Source organism: Cervus canadensis, chromosome 30, assembly GCF_019320065.1.
Source record: "Cervus canadensis isolate Bull #8, Minnesota chromosome 30, ASM1932006v1, whole genome shotgun sequence".
Lineage (NCBI taxonomy): Eukaryota > Metazoa > Chordata > Mammalia > Artiodactyla > Cervidae > Cervus > Cervus canadensis.
In genome coordinates, this window is record NC_057415.1 from 8,559,575 (window position 1) to 8,579,661 (window position 20,087).

Below are 20,087 nucleotides of genomic sequence, written 5' to 3' on the forward strand. Positions count from 1 at the left end.
TCTTCCTGACCCAGGGATTGAACCTGGGTCTCCCAACATTGCAGGCAGATTCTTTACTGTCTGAGCCACAAGGGAAGCAACCTAGCACCCAAATCTTAGTTTCTAAATACCATTTTCCAATAAAAGGAACTAGGTATGCTAGGAGGAAAGGCTGATTTCAGGGATATTACAAGATGAGCCTGGAAAACCTTATTCCAGAAGGTAAAAAAGAACCCAAGCTCCTGATTTAAAACCCCCACCTGCAGTGTTTCCCTTTGGTTAACCATAAGTTTGTTTTCAATATCTGGAACTCTGTTTCTGTTTTGTGAATATCATTTATATCATTTTTAATTAGATTTCATATATGAGTGATATATTTATCTTTTTCTGTCTGACTTACTTCACTTAATATGATAATCTCTAGGTCCATCCATGTTGTTGCAAATGGCATTATTTTGTTCTTTTTTATTTCTGGGTAGTATTGCAATGTATATATGAACCACATCTTCTTTATCCATTTCTCTGTTGATGGACATTTAGATTGCTTCCAGGTCTTGGCTATTGTAAACAGGGCTGCAGTGAACACTGGGGTGCATGAATCTTTTCAGCTTATGTTTTTCTCAGAATATATGCCCAGGAGTGGGATTGTTGGATCATATGGCGGTTCTACTTTTAGTTTTTTAAGGAACCTCCATACTGTTCTCCATAGTGGTTGTACAAGTTTACATCCCCACCAGCGGTATAGGAGGATTCCCCTTTCTCCATATCTTCTCCAGCATTTCCTGTTTGTAGACTTTTTAATGATGGCCATTCTGACTGGTATGGGCTGATACCTTATTGTAGTTTTGATTTGCATTTCTCTGACAATTAGTGATATTGAGCATCTTTTCATGTGCTTTTTGGCCATCTGTATGTCTTTGGAGAAAAGTCTATTTAGATCTGCTCATTCTTTGATTGGGTTGTTTGTTTTTCTGGCATAGAGTTACATGAGCTGCTTACATATTTTTTGAGATTAATCCCTTGTCAGTTGCTTCACTTGCAAATATTTTCTCCCATTCTGTGAGTTGTCTGTTCATCTTGTTTATAGTTTCCTTTGCTGTGCAGAAGCTTTTAAGCTTTATTAGGATAAAGAAACTTTAATGATATATTTACAGAACTTCAGAGTACCTCTCCTACAAAACACTTGTAATTTCGATGGGAAACAGAGAAATCCAAATTATGAAACATTCTACGAAATAACCATGCTAAAATCCTAAAAAAATTGTCGAGGTCATGATCGTCAAGGAAAGATGCAGAACTGTTCCCCATTGAAGGAAACTAAAGAGAAATGGAAACCAAATGCATTACCATGATTCTGAAGTGGCTCCTTCTGCCATAAAGAATATTTTGGGGACAACGAGTGAAACTTGACTGAGGACTAAAGGTAAGATAATAGTAATACATAATATTAATTTCTTGATTTTGATTATTGTAGTTATGTCTTTACCGCTTCATCTAGTCCCAACCTAATCTAAAATAAAATGCGGTTTGGGGCGGGATTTTGGAGAGAGGCGGGGGTTCCGGACACCTGACCTTAACAATGGAGAAGGAAATGGCAACCCACTCCAGTATTCTTGCCTAGAGAATCCCGTGGACAGAGGAACCTGATGGGCTGCTGTCCATAGGGTCGCACAGAGTTGGACACGACTGAAGTGACTTAGCATGCATTCATGTATTGGAGAAGGAAATGGCAACCCACTCCCGTATTCTCTTGGAGAATCCCAGGGACAGAGGAGCCTGGTAGGCTGCCGTCTATGGGGTCGCACAGAGTCGGACACGACTGAGGTGGCTTAGCAGCAGCAGCAGCAGTTATGTTGGAGATAATGGACAGGGAAGCCTGGTGTGCTATAGTCCATGGGGTTGCAAAGAGCAACTGAACAACAACAACTTATGTTGGAAATATGCACATAAGATTTCAGGGTAATGTGGCATTGTGTCAGAAATTTACTCTCAAATTGTTCAAAACAGCATTTGCACTAAACTTGCAACTTTTCTGTAAGTTATCTTTTTCCCTCATATCCAACATATAACGGGAAGGCAGGGACAGGAAAATCATAATAGAAACTCCTACTTAAGAGGGGGTAATAAACATAGCAGTCCTTAAGTCTTTAGGAAATCTAGGATTCCATGGTGCAAATGTCACAATTCCCCCCTGCTCCAGAGTCTGGGAATGTGGTGCTCTGTGGTTTTTCACCCTCTGGGTTCTTGGCTCCATCCTCTGGGTCATTCCTGCTTTCCCTCGGTTTGCAGCAGAGTAGTTTGTTCAGGCTGCTTCGGTGGGTGCCCAGTGCCCTCATTTCATTTTGAACTGTCTTTGTCTATTTTAGTCCAAGCTAGTGGTACTTATGCTGGTACAATTCTGTTAGGTGAGGAGAAAATAAACAAAAATTTTGTGTATTTCCCACGAACCTTATTGAGTTTCACTCCATTCGACAAAAACTACATCCCCAAGTCTCAACACAAGTTCCTCCCTCCTCTTGTGAGTCAGGATACTGTCGGACAACTTCTTAAGATTCTTAGAAGCACTGTCATCTAGGTGAGAACTCCGTAAGGCACTGCTTGAAATCTTTATGAGATTTTACTGTCAAGAGTTACACAGTCATGTCCTTGACCTTGAAACCAAACACTACTGGGAGTGTCCTAGAATGAATCCTGCCTCTAGGTTTTAGTTTACTTTGAGTAAACTGTTTTTGCAGTTTGGGATTGAGATTTCTTAGAAAAACTAGGTGTAAAGTAATTAGCCTCCAACTAATAAAAATAAATGGAAAAAATTAAAAATTTAAAAAAAAAAGAAAAACTAGGTGGTTTTCTGCTTCATACTGTGTTGGCTGGTGTATGGCCTCATTCACATGGCTAAAAGTTGGTGCTGGTTGCTGTCTGGGAGTTTAGTTGAAACTGTTAGCCAAAAGTTTCAGTTTTCCACATGACTGCTTGAGCTTCCTTACAGCATGGTAGCTAGACCCTAAGAAGGAATTTCCCAAATACATAGGAGGGAGTGGAAGATCTGTTAAGGCCAAGTATTGGAAGTTATTCAGTGACACGTGCACTACATTCTGTTGGTCAGAACAAGTCACAGAGCCAGCCCAGAGTCAAGAGGAGGGGAAGTAGACTTCACCTCCTGATGAGAGATGTGGTAAAGAATTTGTGTCATTATAACATAAATAAACTGTTTCTCGGGATGGTACTCCCATCCACACTTGTTTTGAGTGCCCAGCTGGGTCTCTCCCCATGACCTGAAGTGAGGTTGGCTTCCTCCTCGAATTCTTTCCCCCAAACCCAGAGTGCCCCTGGTGCTGGGTCTGTGCCCCATGAAGTGACCTTGGCCATCCATTCCCAGCAGTATCTATTCCCAGAAAAGAACGTGCCCACAGTCTGTTGGGGTGAGTTCTTTCCTCCAGTGCTACTTTGTCATACTCCGGAAAGGCCAGCAGAAGCCTGGGAACTGCTCTCCATGCTGTATCTGAAGGGCTGTTGGAATATCCTATCTGTCTCAATGCCATAATAATGCTACATAGCGAATAACCAACAAATCTAAGTGCTATAGGTGGCTCAGCTGGTAAAGAATCCACCTGCAACGTGGGAGACCTGGGTTCGATCCCTGGGTTGGGAAGATCCCCTGGAGAAGGGAACGGCTACCCACTCCAGTATTCTGGCCTGGAGCATTCCATGGACAGTCCATGGTGTTGCAAAGAGTTGGACACGACTGAACAGCTTTCACTTTCCCTTTTCACAACAGTAAAGCATGTACTTCTCTCTCACGTATCCATGGGTTGGTTAGGGCAGCACTGCTTAAGGCTGCAGATCTGTTGGTTGGCTAGGTGAGTCTACTCCATGAGTCTCTATTCTGTGTTACCTACCAAAGGCATGTTTTTTCACATGGTAATGGCAAAAGCACAAGATGAGTGAGTGAAAAAATCCAATGCCCCTTTGAAACTATGCTTGGAATGGTCATTTCTACTCACACTGTGAGCCAAAACTAATCACTTGGCCAACCCAACATTAGCAGGACAGGAAAATGTATTCTATCTCTAGAGAAATACAGGGAGTGGTGAAGGACTGAGAATAATGCAATCCTCCATTCCTTTTTTTTTTTTTTTTTTTTTAGATAACAACTCACAATTTACATTTCCCCTGATCTTCCTACCTCCAGCTTCCTGCCCTTCCCAACGTGGCCTATGGACCTGGTCAGATTTCAGAACTGGAGAGAAACTGGAAGGACACCAGCTCTTCTTTCATCCACACAATAGGATTTTCTCACACAATACACTTTTGAGAGTTCACCCAGTTTTGTGTGCACACCTCCAGTGTCAGGGAGCCCATTATATTATGAGCCAGCCTGTTCCACTGTGGATATCACAGACCCAACAACTAAATCCTTCTCATGTTAAGCTGAAACTCACTAATAGCAGTGATGCCAGCTATGTTCCATGGAGCCACAGAGAATAAACTGAATCTTCTTTCACTTAATAGAAAGTGAAAAAAGATTTAAAAGGTCAGACATATGCCTTCTCCTGACATAAAGTCAGTTCCTCTCTAGGCTGACTCATATCTGTCATTTCTACTGTTCTTCATGCTTCATGGTTGAGTTCCTTCCCCATCCTGATCATTCTTCTTTAACCAGACTCTAGCCTGTCACTTTCCTCCATAAAAGAGCAGCACCTGGGTCTGAATTCAACATTCTAGCTGGGGTCTCAGGAGCAAAAGAGAGCAGGACTATCACTCACCCCCATAGTTCCATATACCACACTTTTACCAGTGCTTCTAATACAACTTTCACTTTTTGATGTCCATGTTAGAGACAGAGCTGAAGACAGAACCCTGGAACAGTGGAAACACCCCCTACAAGTTGACTTGGAACTTTTTAAATACAGTCTTTGTACCGATCAGTGTTTTTGACTGCATAGACAGTCAATGACACCACTGCTCTGCCGTGGCCATTACTGCTGGTAAACACTGAGCGTCACCACTTCAGGATGGGTCCAGCTGCTGCTGCTGTTGTCATGACTACTTCCTACACTACATCACCTCTTAAATTCACCTCCTAAAAATTAAAAGTCCCTGGTGGGAATGGCTGAGCCTAATTCACATGACTGACCCCTGGCTGCGAGGAAGTAAAAAGGAAAGTCTTTCCCTTTCTGCTTCTATGGGAGCCAGGGCAGCTTCCCTGGTGGCTGAGACAGTAAAGAATCTGCTTGCAATGTGGGAGACCCGGGTTTGATCCCTGGTTTGGGGAGATCCCCTGGAGGAGGGCACGGCAACCCACTCCAGTATTGTTGCCTGGAGAATCCCCATGAACAGAGTAGCCTGGTGGACTACAGTCCGTGGGGTCGCAAAGAGTCAGACATGACTGAGCGACTAAGCACGATACTGTAATGGTATTGTTAGAAAATTCCTCCAAAATAAGATAGGGGTTTGCATGCTGAATGAACAGATGTAATGACATAGGTTCACTCCAGTGATTTAGCAGGTTACTTTTCCTCTTAATTGTACTATCACCTAGGCTTCTCTGGTGGCTCAGTGGTAAAGAATCTGCCTGGCAATGCAGGAGACACAAGTTCAATCCCTGGTCCAGGAAGATCCCACATGTGTGGAGCAACTAAGCGCGTGCACCACAGCCACTGACCCTGCTGCCGTAAAGCCTGGGAGCCGCAACTACTGAGCCCACGTGCTGACCCTGCTGCCCTAAAGCCTGGAAGCCACAACTACTGAGCCCACACGCCACAACTCAACTACTGAAGCCCTTGTGCCCCAGAGCTGGTTCTCTGCAACAAGGGAAACCGCCAAAATGAGAACCCAAGCTCCACAACTGGAGAGGAGACCCCACTCACCACAATTAGAGAAAAAGCCCATGCAGCAACAAAGGCCCAGCATAGTCAAATAAATAAAATTATTTTTAAAAAAATCTATTCTAAGATGAGAGCATAATTTGCAGAATGAACTTTTCCTCCCTGTAATGGACAGGTGTTAATTTTGTCTCCCCTGTATTCATTCCTCATGCTGATAAAAGATGTCCACCCTTCCCCACTTGGCTGGGATAATCAACCTCACTGCAGTCCCCTCAGTGAATGTGGAGTTCATATCAGCCCAAACAGAGTGCTGCTTCCCTCCAGTCGCAGTGATCTGTTCAGGAAGCAAAGGTCCCCTCCTCTCCAGAATTTTGATAAATGTTGAGAAAAAGCCTCTTCTTTTCCTCTAGGGTGGCCAACCCAGAGTTGTCAAGGGTATTAGTTTTCTAGGACTCCTGTGACAAATTGCCACATGCTTGGCAACTGAAAACAATAGAAATTTCCTCTCTCACAGTTCTGAAAGCTAGCAGTCCAAACACAGGATGTTTCCCTAGCATTTTCAGAAGCTCTAGGGAATATATCTCCTTGCCTCATTTGCCTTCAGTGGCTTCCAGCAACCTTGACCTTTCTTGGCTTCTAGTTGCGTCCCTCCACTCTGCCTCTGTTACCACATGGCCTTCTCTGTGTGTATCTCTCTCTTCTGCAGATGTATTCTCTTCTGATTAGGGCACCAATCACTAGAAAAAGGGGCCCAACCTTAATCCAGTATGACCTCATCTTGCCTTAACCAATTGAATATGTAAAGACCCTATTTCTAAAAAAAGATCTTTTCTGAGTGTTTCCTGGGTGGCTCAATGATAAAGAATTCGCCTGCCAATGCAGGAGACACAAGTTCGATCCCTGATCTGGGAAAGTTCCACATGCCTTAGAGCAACTCAGCCTGTGTGCCGCAGTTACTGAAGCCCACATACCTAAAGCTCATTCTCCATAGGAAAATCCATCTCTGTGAGAAGTCTGCACACTGCAACTAGAGTGTAACCCTGACTCAGCACAACTAGAGAAAAGCCCACACAGCCACTCTTTGTTAAAGACCCAGCACAGCCAAGAATAAATGAATCAATAAAATTATTTATTAAAAAAATATCTTTTCTGAGGTTTTGGGTAGACATGAATTTGGGGGGTATACTATTCAACCCCCTAAAACTACCACATGGAAAGAGCCTGCCTGAGAAGCCGAAAAGGAGGTAGGAGGGTGCCCGCTATGGCCATATCAGACTGCCCCGGACTCATCAGTAATGGGAACTGGCAAATCCCCCCTCCCTTTCCCCCCTTAGATCTGTTTGAAGTAACAGAAACCGACCACCACCCCTCCTTTTTCAAAACTGGGAAATCATTTGCACATGACCAATGTTCCAAACTTCTTCCTATTGCACTCGTCCTCCAAAAACCTCTGACAGGGATTGCGCAATCTCACTTGGAAGTTTTCTCAGTGTCTTGGATTGACTTCATTTGGGCAGGAAACAAATTTATTTTGAGCAGCTGGATGAACTCTTGCAATGTCTTCTATTTTACAGACCACAAAGAGAAGTGGGCCCAGAAGTGAAAAGCGAGCACTGCCTACATTCCTGAGGTTTCTTGCCCCATTCTTGTCCCTCCCGAGACCCAGCAGCATTTCTACCCATGGATTCTGTGCCTTTCTCCTTCTCTTGGAATCTTGCAGGTATTGCACGAGTGAAGTTCAGACTTTACAATCAAAGAGACTGACAAATAGGTCAGGTACCAAGCAGGGACAAAACTAGAGAGGGAGAAGGGTAAGGGATGCTTAGCCTAGGCACAGGTGCGTAGAGGAGAGGCCATTCCCGGCAGGAATGAAGTTTCAGGAACCAGAATAGAAACTTGCTCCTGGCAGGCCGGGTGGGCGGGGCCTTGCCTGAGCTTCCTTGGGAGCCACCTGGGCTGCCTGCCAGCCCTCCCCTGGGAATTTCCCAGTCTTCCTAATTGTGTAAGACTGGCCTTGCCAGAGGACACCTGTTCCCACTAAGCTCTGACGGCTGAGGTGTCCCTGCTTTATTGCTGCCTGTCATTACAGTCCGAACTTCCTAAGTTTGGGCTTACCTGGTGGCTCAGATGGTTAAAGAGCCTGCAATTCAAGAGACCTAGGTTTTATCCCTGGGTTGGGAAGATCCCCTGGAGGAGGGCATGGCAACCCACTCCAGAATTCTTGCCTGAGAATCCACATGGACAGAGGAGCCTGGTGGGTTATAGTCCGTGGGGTCTCAGAGTCGGACACGACTGAGTGACTAAGCACATAGTACCTCCTAAGCATTTGGGAAGAGCTGCTGCTAGCTGGTGGTTATTCTGCTCCTCTTCCCAGTCAGCACGCCACTCTGTTATTCCCTAGCCTGGGAATGTGAGGGGAAGGTAGCCTGCAGGTTGGACCTGAAGTTGTTGACAGCAATCCAAGACCAGCCCTTGTGTTACAGGCAGGATGGTCAACTTACCCCTACTTGCCCATGAACATGAAATTCTGTTGCTAAGTCATGTCTGACTCTTTGTGACCCCATGGATTATAGCCTGCCGGGCTCCTCTGTCTATGGGATTCTCCCGGCAAGAATACTGGAGTGGGTTGCCATATTCTCCTCCAGGGGATCTTCCCGACCCAGGTCTCCTGCTTTGGTAGGTGGATTCTTTAGCACTGAACCGCTATTCCAGTTTTAAAAGTGAAAATCAACATCCCAAGATCCCTCTCAGTTCTTGGAAAACTAAGAGGGTTAATCAGCCTAATTATAGACTCCCCAGGTTCTCGGAAACCTGCATTAACACTGAGCCTTAGAGGCACCATCCCAGGTCTGGGGGCTCCAGCCTCCAAACCCTACTCTCCTAAGTACTCCCACACAACTGGTGTTTCTGAAGCTGATTTCTGAAAATCATCTGGGCCTGTAGGCAGTATGGTGAGTTAAAAGCACAGATTCTAAAGCCTCTCATTCACGAACTGGGTCAGCTTAGACAAGACCCAGTTCCTCACTTAGTGCCTCACCAGAAAAATGGTATCAATAATAGCACATCTACTGTGCCATGGTGTTGGGAGAAAAGTAAGAACAGTGCCCAACTATATAAATGCTGGCAATTATTCCCGCGCCCTCACTCCGATCTAGTTGGTGCCTCCTCCCTCCAGGGGGCACATGCCCACCTCTCCCTGGGCACACACCAAAGTCCCAGTGGCATGGCACAGGTCCTGGGAGGACCCAGGCTGTCTCTAGAGACTTCACCGGGACCTCCCCTCCCTGAGTTCCAAGACGGGGCGTCAGAGGACGGCCTGCTTGCTTTCATTTCTGGGCAGAATCCCTAAAGAGGAACACAGAAAGGGGTGAGCAAAGGACCTCAAGGGCTTGGCTAGCCCGCTGGTACTGACGGAGGCCCCCTGTGTCTCCAGTCCACTGCCATTGTGATCGGCCAAGTCCATCAACCTGTTTCTCAGCAGCTGTGCTCTCACGCCTGTCAGCCAGAAGTAAGAAATTCCAGTCCAGGAGTGTCCTCTCCTGACAACTTTGCCTAGAATCACAGCACGCCTTGAGGGCTTACTATAAGTGCATGGTTGAGAAATGACAGAGTCCCTGCAGACGGCTAATCCCCACCACCCCTGACAACTGGTGATGGGGGCCGACTGCCCACGGAGGCAGCCTGGTCTGCATTCGTTTCCGCCACTCTGTTCTGGGACGTGTACACACCAGTGCTGGCTTTATGTGTCATAGTGAAAGCAAACCCAAATGCCCTGGTGCTGGGTTTCAGGTCCTCTAAGGAGAAAACCCTGGGAGTGCCTGCACCTCCCCTCAGGCCAGCCACACCAGGCCAGCTCTCAAAGGCCTCTGGTGTCTCCCTTTTCTCTCATCTTTCCCCACTCTGATAAATGTCTTGGGATTAGCCCTTCTGTGTTTATTGGATGAGCAATTTGTGTCTGTCTGAAAAGCTGCGTCTGAATATTTGGCACGAGCTGAAGAAATGTGATCTGCCACGTTCCCCTCCAGGCAGCTCTCAAGCCAGCCCATCTCCTGCCAACAGGGCTGCATGGCTCTGCAGCTGGGTCTCCAGCTGAAACGTGTGTGGAGCGGGAAGCAGGGAGGGGAGTGGGTCAAAGGGTGAGGGAGGTGCCTGGGGTGGCACCAGAGGGATAGGGCAGCCCGAGTGAATCTGCTAGTCATCCTGGAGCCCCGAGAATAATTTGGGGACAGGCCCCCATGTGGCTCAGGAGCCCAGATGGTTACCTGGGTCCAGAATCCCAGGTGTGAACAGCAGCTAAGGAGATTCAAGAGAGTCCAGGAGTGGCTGGAAGCTCTTAGGCCTGGAGTGGTCATTAGGGCTGGGCTCCTGAGGCCTGAGTGTTTGTGTGGGACAGGGAGAGGTAGGAGGCTCTGAGGCTGTTTAAATGTTTCCTCACTCCATCTTTACAGGCCCCCTGGGAACTGGGGGGCACAGAGCTTGCAGTGACAATCAGGCAACCCAGCCATGACGTGCTGCAGAGCGTGGAGGAAGAGGAAATTTGGTGAGTATGAGTGTGTCAAGAACTTCCACCCCTACTCCACCCCACCCCAGAAGCCGCTGTTATCCCTCCTCAGCACCCTCTCTGCTCCTGTCTTAGGGCCCGTATCACTTCTCCTTGAATCCTGTGACTCAGATCTCCATCCTTCCACCACCTCTGCCCCATTCTTTCCCGGCCCGTGATAAGACTGAAGGCAGGACATCGTCCCTGGGCTCGTAACGGTGAGCACGGGAGGAGAAGGATGCCGAGGAGGCATCAACCCTGGTTTACTGAGTCAAGGGATGAATTAGAGAAGCTGGGAGCTCAGACCGCAGTGGTCACAGATGCCCAGGAAGATAGGAGGTCAGGCAGAAGCCGCAGTGCCGGACATTGGTTCAGGAGTCAGAACGGAACTGTAACAATCCTCAGGTCTGCCCGGGCTATGGGGAAGGTCGGCCCCTCGGGACAGGCCCCTTGCGGCTCTTTGTATATCTATCTTAGCATTTCACACGGTTCCATCATGTGGAACCAACCGGGTTTCCATCCATTTGGTTAATGTGTTTTGAATTTCTCCCTTGTACCATACTCCATAGGGTACCATCTGTCCTCTCAAATAGATAAAAAAAGCAGAGGTACCATAAAAAGGTAGGCAATCTATGCTCTCACTGAGACACAGAGAGAAGGCTATAACAATTCAGAAGAGAAAGAGGTTAATTTCACTTGAAGGAGCAAGGGAGTCTTCATGGGGATGGGGCAATCCATAAGACCTCAACCTGGACCATAATGCACCTGCACCCCAAGAGTGCTGTTCATCACCACCCACTCCCTCCAACCCTCCACCTCTCCCTGATCCACAGCCCCAGCACGCCCCCAATTTGGTGCCCATGGCTGATTTTGCTGACTGATTCCTTACTCTTTCTTTAAAAAAAAAAATTATTTATTTGACTGTGCCAGGTCTTAGCTGTGGCATGTGGGATCTAGTTCCCTGACCAGGGATCGAACCCAGACCCCCTGCATTGGGAGTTTGGAGTCTTAGCCAATGGACCACCAGGGAAGTCCCTGATCCCTTCCTCTTTCACTGAAAACAGGTATGTCCACAGAATCCATCTCAACACGGCAACACAGCCAGATGATCGGAGCAGGCACATGGCACACATTTGCCATCCCTCACCTTGGAAGGTGTGTACAACTCGGACTTGCAGGGATGGGAGACAGAGGGAGCAGGCTGAGCAGAGACACCGAGGTGGGCAACACAGACACATGTGATGGAGGTGAGTGGCCCGCCATGGGTGGGTTTCCTGAATGAGGACCAGGGAACAACATGGCTGAGAAAGTAGGTTGGGGTAATATCTGGATTAGGGTCTTGCCAGGCTAAGGCTTGTGGGCTCAGGCCTGGGAAGGGGGCAGAGGCAGTCTGAACTGAGCTGTTGGGGGAGACATTCTGGTAGCAGTGGCAGGGTGGGCTGGGGTGGGGAGAAGCTGGAGGCAGATAGAGCAGAGTCTCAGCAGTCAATCCTTGGCAGCCAGTGACAGAGCCCCCTCTGAGCTCCCACGGCACTTGGCAGAAACATCTGCTCCACACCCGCCCCGCCGTCTCTCTTGGAGCTGTCTTCTGACAGCCTGATGGCCCCCGTGGCCTGCAGCTCCTTGACAGCAGGAACTGTCTGCTGCCTCTCTGGGGCCCCAGGCCTGACATGGTTCTTGGCAGGTGCTCATTAGATATTTGCGAAGTTACTGAATAGGGCAGTGAAAAAAAAGAACAAGGGGCGTATAGAGAAGGGCACAGATTTCCGGGATAACATCCTGTTTAGCAAGTGCAGTTCCGTAGGCCAGGCGTGAGCACAGTGGTCTCTGGTGTGTGTGGAGGAGCTAAGGTCTGTGTGGGCAGTGCAGGCGGGGAAAGAACACCAGTTCATGTCTAGAGGCTGGGAGTTGCCGTGAGTGCGTGTGCGCGAATGTGTGTGTGTGTGTGTGTCTTAGGGAGGGCTTTTCAGAGAGGTTGACAGACAGGAGACCCCATGATCTGTACTGTCCTAAGGTGCCTTAGGAAATGTACTCAGACTCTTGATTGCAAGTGACAGAAATTCAATGAGGGCAATCTTAGAGAAAATGGGTATTTATTGGCCCATAAGGTGCCTTTGGAGACAGCCAAAACCAAGGGTTCCAGTAATGTCTGTCTCTTTTCATTTCTGATGTCAACTTTTCTCCACTGGTCAGTTAGCCTGGCTCTCAAAGCCGGGCTCCCTTCACAGTCTGGAAACACGGCTGCCAGAAGCCTGGGTCTCACACCGTGGGAGCTTCCCTATCAGAAAGGCAGCAAAGGCTTCTCTTCTCGTGTCCCAGCTTCAGTTCCCAGGAAAGGACTGTGATTGGCTCTGTTCTTGTGAGGAGCCTGCCCCTGGCCTAAGACTAAATGCAATGGCTAAGAGAGCAGGGTCTTGGAAAAAGGACATGCTTCCACCAAAACCACCGTACTTGTAGTGGAAACCGTGTGTTTCCCAGAGGAAGAGCCAACAGCAATCCTGTCTGGGTGTTTTGCATAAATTAACTATTCTGCACAACAACCCCAACAGGTGTTACTATATTTACTATTACAGTCATTGTTACCCTTGAGAATTGTTACCTCAGGAAACCAAGGTACAGAGAGGTTTAGTAACTGCCAGAAAACAGGCAGCTAGTAAGCAGCAGAGATGGAGCTGAGATTTAAATCGATTCAATCTAGCTTCAGACCCAATATCTTCCTATTCTGTTACTTTGCCTATTCACTTCAGAGGGAAGAAAGCATGGTATAGGGCTATGAGAAAGAAACCTGGACAGTTTCTCCTGCAGAGATCCAAGGCCTGAGCTGAGGAGCCTGTGGAAAGATTGGTCCAATGTCATGGAAATCTGGAGTAAGAAACACCACCACCCATTTTAACCTCACTGAAGATATCTGAAATGGAATGTTTCATTTTAACTTCTTTTTTTCTTCCATCTTTATTTACTTAAAATAGAATTAGATGAGGCCAAGAAAAGCATGAAAGAACAATGAGGTCCCATTTTCACCTATTAAATATTTAAGCAGCAGTGTAATAGTCATGCTGACAATGGTGGGGAGATGGCTTGCTTCTAAATGCTGGTAATAGGACAGAGCAGTCCAACCAGTGAAAAAATTATTTGGCCATGAGGGTCAAGAGCTTTAAAAGCTTTCTTTAACTTTGACCTGATCACTTCACTCTTTAGAAACAGCTCATGAAATCACAAAATAAAACCTAACTAGTGCCATGTGTAAGAGACACATCTAAAATAGTGCTCCTCAAACAGATTGAAAGTGGCAGAGAAGGAAAAAATAGAAAACAGAACAAATATCATACATGCAAATACAGGTAACAACAACAACAAAAAAGGATTATGATATTAATATCAGACACAGCTGAGTTCACAGAAAATCAGAAGACAAGCCACAGGAGAAAATGTTGTAATGATAAAGGCTGAGAGCCACAGTGAAGATCTGTCATAAATATTTATGCACCAAAAATAAAGTATCAGAATTTATAATGCAAAAAACAAGGAAGTATGTGGAGACATGGACAGAAATATAGTAATAGTAGAAAATTCTCACTTACCTCTCTTAGTCCATGATCAATAAATCACACAATAAGGAAGGATATGGAGGACTTGATTTGTTAACTTAGTGAGGCAGATCAAATTAAAAGATATCAAACTCCGTACCCTGAAAACCTAGAATATACTCTTGTTAGTGCCTGTTGACAAATGACCACATGACAGGCTGAGGAAAACAAAAGAACAAAATCTCAGTACATTTCAAAGTAGGATGAATACAGATAACATTCTCTAATCACAATGCAGTAAAACTAGAAAGTAATAGCAAAATCTGAGACTGAAAAGCAATAGAAAAGTTGAAAATTAAATAAAAAGAAACAAACTAAAAGGTACATCTGAATGGAATATTATTCAGTCTTTAATATGAAGGAAACTCTGACATATGCTATGACATGACATGAGGGATCCTCGAAGACACCACGCTAAGTGAATTAAGCCAGTCACAAAAACACAAATACGGTATGACTTCACTTACATGAGGTATCCAGAGTAGTCAAATTAATAGAGACACGTGTAATGGTTGTTTCCAGGGGCTGAGAGGAGTAGGGAATGGGCAATTGTTTAATGGGTATAGAGTTTCAGTTTTGCAAAATGGAAAAGTTCACCTTACATATTCACAACATTGTGAACATACTGAACACTACTGAACTGTGCATTTGGAAAGGGGTGCGCTGATAAATTTTGTAATATATGTATATTTTAAGAAATTTTCTCTTTGTTAATTCTCAAAGTGTAAAATATCTTTTAGAGGAAATTTAAAAAAAGGATAGTTCCCAAGGAAATAGTGCAAAAGACAAGTCAAAGGAATGAGCATTTTTGTGGTTCTCAGCTAAGTTTCACATAATCTTCAGGGGAGGATTTAGAGGGATAAAAAGGAACAAGCTCTGAAACCGATGCATTGACACGGCTCAAAAAAATGTTGGTTTTCTGCCTGTACTTATTCAACAAGCATACACGCCAGGCCCTATGTTGGGCCCTGGAAAGACCAAAAAGAGTTAGTCTGTCCTCAGTGAGGGCAGCCTGCAGGGAGGCAGGCCTAGGGGAGACATATACTTCATGAACTACAGTCAGGCTGGACCCTGCCTGAAGGGCTCCAGGAAGGGGCTCCAGGAAGGGGAGGAGGAGGAGCAAGAGGCTCTATCGGAGCCAGGACATGGGAGCTGGCCTCTCCAAGGAGGCTAAAATTTCACCAGAGGAAAAGTGCTGTGAAGGGCAATGTAGGCGGAGGAAACTGCAGTGCAAAGGCCCAGAGAACAAGACTGAAATTTCTGTTCAGCCCCACCAGGTACTTCCAAGCAGAAGGAGAAGGAGAAGAAGAGGAAGTACAAACAGCCAAGGGTGGGTCCTTCTCCTCTCTGAAGTTAACCCCCTCCTCACCTGGATTTCTGGTTGTGGCCCCCTCGAGGTGATCATAGTTAAGTCATCTCACTTCTCATCAACAAAATGCAGCTTCCTCATCAACAAAATGCCAGCTGGGTTCACAGGGATCAAGTGAGACACAGTGTGTTAAGAGTTTGGAGCCTCACACACATTCAGCACACAAGAACATTTTTTATAGATGCACATTTATAGGTGCACATTTTTTATAGATGAATGAGCATTCTCCAACTCACCTTTATCCCTTATTCTCTTTGAAGGCTTTTGTTGGGCTTGATTCTTTCTTTCCTGAAGTTTCTTCCAAGATTCCCTCTACACACTTACACATAAGTTATCAGCTCCCCGAGGAAAGAGAGAAAATCAGAAGACAAGACTCTTCCTGCTCTCTCCAGGATCTGACACTCATCAGATAGAATGGCCTCCTTAGCTTCGGGCGGCCAGATCAGAGTCACAGCCACTCCATGGGGCCAACCACGGTGCCACGAACAGTTGGAGCCCCAGCGAACATTACAGGAGAGGCCATATCTTCTGTCCTCTGGTGTTTGGGGTCTTGTCTCCTGTACATGGCAGGCAGCATCCCTTGAACCTGGGAACTTAGTTTATTTGTTATCTGATTGACGTGTCAACAAACAGTGGCAAAGGTTGCACTAGTCCCAAATGCAGTGAGGCCCAGAACAAGGAGCACCTAAGCTTCACAGAGGAGCAGCGTGAACTGGGCTTGGAGTCAAGAAAGGACAAAGGGGTTAAAGAAAGAGAATACAGTTCAGGAGGAGAGCTTGGGGCCACTGGCAACAGTTGCAAGGCTGACCAACTGTTTCTCATAAGGCCCTGCCTGGTGGCAGGGACACAGCCTCTGTTAACCTCCTCCAGAGGGTTCTTTGCAAATCCTCCTCACTGCCTCAGCCCTCTTGGCCTTACATCATTGGCCAGAGCTTTCTCCCTAAGGAGAACAGAGTGCTTCCAGAGTCCCAGAGTGAGTGGTGATAGAGCAGAGATTAGGATCTGACTGAGTTACAGTCCTAGCTTTTCTATTCTTAACTCTTAGGCTTTTATGGAGCTCTGGGAGTTGAGCTGCTTTTTAAAAGGCCAAAGGCATGGTGGGTACAACTTGCTCACCATTAGGGAAAAAAATTAAGTTAGAGATCTGAGTCATGGCTGACATTAGAATAAATTCCAGATGGCTGAAACCTTTGAATGTAAAATATAAAATCATAAAAATAGTAAAAGAAGAAGAATAGATAGATGAATATTTATTAATATCATTTTGGAGTGGAAAGGAGTAGAGAAGACCATTCTAAGTTCAACACCAAAGGCAGATAATAAAGAACAAATTGACACTGGTTTTAAAATCATGCACAAGAAGTCTGGCACAAAAGTAGAAATGTTAAGAAAGAGCTTCAATTTCAAAATTTCAGCATTAATGGAACCTGGGCCATTCCTTGGGATTGTTAATTTGGAAACTGCATTTGAAGTATCTAATGAAATTTCCCCCTTCCTTATCCTCACACCTACACTGATCACCCAGCTGTGGGGGAGATTCCCCTCAAATGAGGCTCTTTGGCCAGAGGTAAGGTCTTGTTCCAAACAGCTAAAGTCCAGAAAGAGAAGAGGATTGTCATACCCAAAAGACAAGACAGGTCCTCTTCTTCCTTACCTACACCCACCTCACCTACCCCTAACCAATACGCTCCACTCCTCCACAAAGTTACTACATGGGGGCTCAGTAAACAAAACAGATAAAAGTAAGAATGCACAATAAAGACATGGACAAATATCTAGAAAACTACACATTTGAATAAAGTCAGGATAATGAAACAGGACCATCACAATCCGCTATCAGAAAACCTAACATCAGGAAACAGAATTAGCGACTTCCCTGGTGATCCAGTGACTAAGATTCTGAGCTCCCAATGCAGGGGGTCCAGGTTTGATCCCTGGTCAGAGAATTAGATCCTTCATTCAGGAACTAGGAATTTGCATGCCACAACTAAAGATCCTGCATGCTGCAACAAAGATCAATGATCCTGAGTGATGCAACTAGGACCTGAAGCAGCCAAATAAATATTAAATAGGCAGAATTAACAAAAACTAAAGAACAAGACTTCAGATTCACTGCAATTAATAGGTTCACAAGAAATGTGAAAGGATATTTCATATATTTAAAAAAAAATCAACTGGAGATTTTGGAAATTTAAGAACTCAGTTTTCCAAATAAAAATTCAATGGACTAATCACAAAACAGATATTGCTGAAGGGTGAATAACAAAGTTGAAAGATCAAATGGAGAAGTTCTCCCAAAATGCAGTTCAAAAGAACAGAGATGGGCAGTATAAAAGAAAAGTTAGATAGGAATTCCCCGGCAGTCCAGTGGTTAGAACTTGGTGCTTTTTTTTGCCAGGGCCTGGTTTCGATCACTGGTCAGGGAACCAAGATCCCACAAGCCCCATGGTGCAGCTAATAATAATAAAAGTTAGAAGACAGAGGTCAGTTTGTTCCACTGGCAGTAGTTTGCCAACCTCTCTGCTTTATGGTTCAGTGTTCTCATTTGTAAGATGGAAACAATAATTATACCTACTTCATAGGTTTCTGGGAATTAAATAGGGTTCTGTGTCAAGTACTTTGCTCACCGCCTTCACACAATAAGTAACCAATAAATGTTACTGTTGATAATAATGTGGTTGTTGATGTAGGTGCTGAGAATGAAGAAGGGGCTCGTGTTTATTCATCACCTGCTGTGCACACAGCAAGGCTGAGTCTTAAAGGGACTTGGAAGATTTCATTTAGTTATTTTTATTACTTAATGAAAAACACCTCATGTTGGCATAGAAAAAAAGTGGGGAATCCATGGAGGATGGATCCAGAAATTCTACCATCCTATTTTATAGGAATTTCAGAAAGGGAGAACAGAGGGAATGGAAGGGAAAAAAATTAAAAAAGAAAGCGATGACATATTGTTTCCTAGAAGTGAAGAAAGGAATAAGCTTTCACAGTGAAATGGCCCACTGAGCACCAAGAATAACTTTTTTTAAAAAAAAGACCTACACCTGGATTCATTCAACTCAGCATTCAGAAAACTAAGATCATGGTATCTGGTCCCATCATTTTATGGCAAATAGATGGGGAAAAAATCAAAACAGTGACAAATTTTATTTTCTTGGACTCCAAAGTCACTGTGGATGATGACTGCAGCCATGAAATTAAAAGATGCTATGCTCAACATCACTCATTATCAGAGAAATGCAAATCAAAACCTCAATGAGGTACCGTTACACGCCAGTCAGAATAGCTGCTATCCAAAAGTCTACAAGCAATAAATGCTGGAGAGGGTGTGGAGAAAAGGGAACCCTCTTACACTGTTGGTGGGAATGCAAACTAGTACAGCCACTGTGGAGAAGAGTGTGATTCCTTAAAAAACTGGAAATAGAACTGCCACATGACCCAGCAATCCCACTGCTGGGCATATACACCGAGGAAACCAGATCTGAAAGGGACACGTGCACCCCAATGTTCATCGCAGCACTGTTTATAATAGCCAGGACATGGAAGCAACCTAGATGCCCATCAGCATACAAATGGATAAGGAAGCTGTGGTACATATACACAATGGAATATTACTCAGCCATTAAAAAGAATTCATTTGAATCAGTTCTAATGAGGTGGATGAAACTGGAGCCCATTATACAAGAGTGAAGTAAGCCAGAAAGAAAAACACCAATACAGTATACTAATGCATATATATGGAATTTAGAAAGATGGTAATGATAACCCTATATGCAAGACAGAAAAAGAGACACAGATGTATAGAACAGACTTTTGGACTCTATGGGAGAAGGCGAGGGTGGGATGATCTGTGAGAACAGCACCGAAACATGTATATTATCAAGTGTGAAACAGATCGCAAGTCCAGGTTGGATGCATGAGACAAGTGCTCGGGGCTGGTGCACTGGGAAGACCCAGAGGGATGGGATGGGGAGGGAGGTGGGAGGGGGATTCAGGATGGGGAACACATGTACACCCATGGCTGATTCATGTCAATGTATGGCAAAAACCACTACAATATTGTAAAGTAATTAGCCTCCAACTAATAAAAATAATTGGGGGGAAAAAAAAGATGCTTACTCCTTGGAAAGAAAGCTATGACAAACCTACAGAATGTATTAAAAAGCAGAGACATTACTTTGCAAACAAAGTTTCATATAGTCAAAGCTATGGTTTTCCAGTCATGTATGGATGAGAGAGTTGGACCATAAGGAAGGTGGAGTGTTGAAAAATTGATGCTTTCTAACTGTGGTGCTGGAGAAGACTCTTAAGAGTCCCTTGGACAGCAAGGAGATCAAATCAATCAATCCTAAAGGAAATCAACTGTGAATATTCATTGGAAATGACCAACTGATGCGAAGAGCCTAGTCATTGGAAAAGACATTGATGTTGGGAAGGATTGAGGGCAGGAGGAGAAGGGGGCGACAGAGAATGAGATGGCTGGATGGCATCACTCACTCAATGGATATGAGTTTGAGCAAGCTCCAGGAGACAGTGAAGGACAGGGGAGCCTGGCGTGCTGCAGTCCACTGGGTTGCAAAGAGTCAGACATGACTTAGCCACTGAACAACAACAACACCTGGATTAATTATGATGAAATTTCAAAATACCAAGCATAAAGGAAATGCCGAGCAATTTCATTCCATTTCCTTACGTCTGTAAGTGCATATTTCTAGGAGGAGGACCCAAAGCAAGTATCCAGTTCCCAAAAGAGCAACCAAAAAGCAAGTTGAAGAACCACTTCCTCC

The 20,087-nt window shown here is 45.2% G+C and overlaps 2 long non-coding RNA genes across 3 annotated transcripts; one reads left to right on the plus strand and one right to left on the minus strand.

Annotated features, from left to right (window-relative positions):
* Positions 1-600: 600 nt before the first annotated feature.
* Positions 601-18,306, plus strand: LOC122431688. Of its 2 annotated transcripts, XR_006266597.1 has the most exons (6): positions 601-1,402; positions 7,379-7,524; positions 10,253-10,344; positions 10,441-10,562; positions 11,409-11,591; positions 15,561-18,306. It is a non-coding gene; the product is annotated as an uncharacterized LOC122431688 (long non-coding RNA). The 2 variants fall into 2 exon arrangements; XR_006266598.1 differs by lacking the exons at positions 10,441-10,562; positions 15,561-18,306 and having other exon boundaries at positions 11,409-11,762.
* Positions 2,072-15,585, minus strand: LOC122431689. Its single transcript, XR_006266599.1, has 3 exons — positions 15,301-15,585; positions 13,926-14,040; positions 2,072-2,377 (listed from the first exon to the last, which is right to left on the minus strand). It is a non-coding gene; the product is annotated as an uncharacterized LOC122431689 (long non-coding RNA).
* Positions 18,307-20,087: the final 1,781 nt, after the last annotated feature.